Source organism: Poecilia latipinna, unplaced genomic scaffold (assembly GCF_001443285.1).
Source record: "Poecilia latipinna isolate Pla-1442-1.1 unplaced genomic scaffold, P_latipinna-1.0 Scaffold1567, whole genome shotgun sequence".
NCBI classification, from domain to species: Eukaryota; Metazoa; Chordata; class Actinopteri; order Cyprinodontiformes; family Poeciliidae; genus Poecilia; species Poecilia latipinna.
In genome coordinates this window covers 64063-64507 of record NW_015114183.1, presented here as the reverse complement: position 1 = coordinate 64507, position 445 = coordinate 64063, and positions in this window count along the sequence as shown.

Here is a 445-nt window from a genome sequence, read left to right as displayed (position 1 = left end):
TATATATATATATATATATATATATATATATATATATATATATATATATATAGTCCAGTGTGGTGGTGGGGGTTGTAGTTACGGAACAGAGAGGGAAACAAAGGATAAAATCTAAGTCAACCTCAATTATGGCCCAGAGATAAGTGGCTATCTTAAGTTCTGGCTGTGGTGGCAGGGAGCTCCAGAATTGACGCCCTTTAAATGCTTGGTGCCTGAACCGTGTGGCCTCCATGTCAAACGGAGGAAAGGACAAATCCCAGCGCGTCTTTGTCAGCAGTTCATCATGAAAATAAACCTTCCGATGGCTTCGTCCTCATTTGTGTCACCTGTCACCTGTTCCAATGTTTCCAATGCTTTTTTTCCCCTGAACAATAGTGTTCATCTCAAAACTGCAACTTTAGGAATGACATACAACAAATCTTCTGTTGTACAATAAAACGTCTCA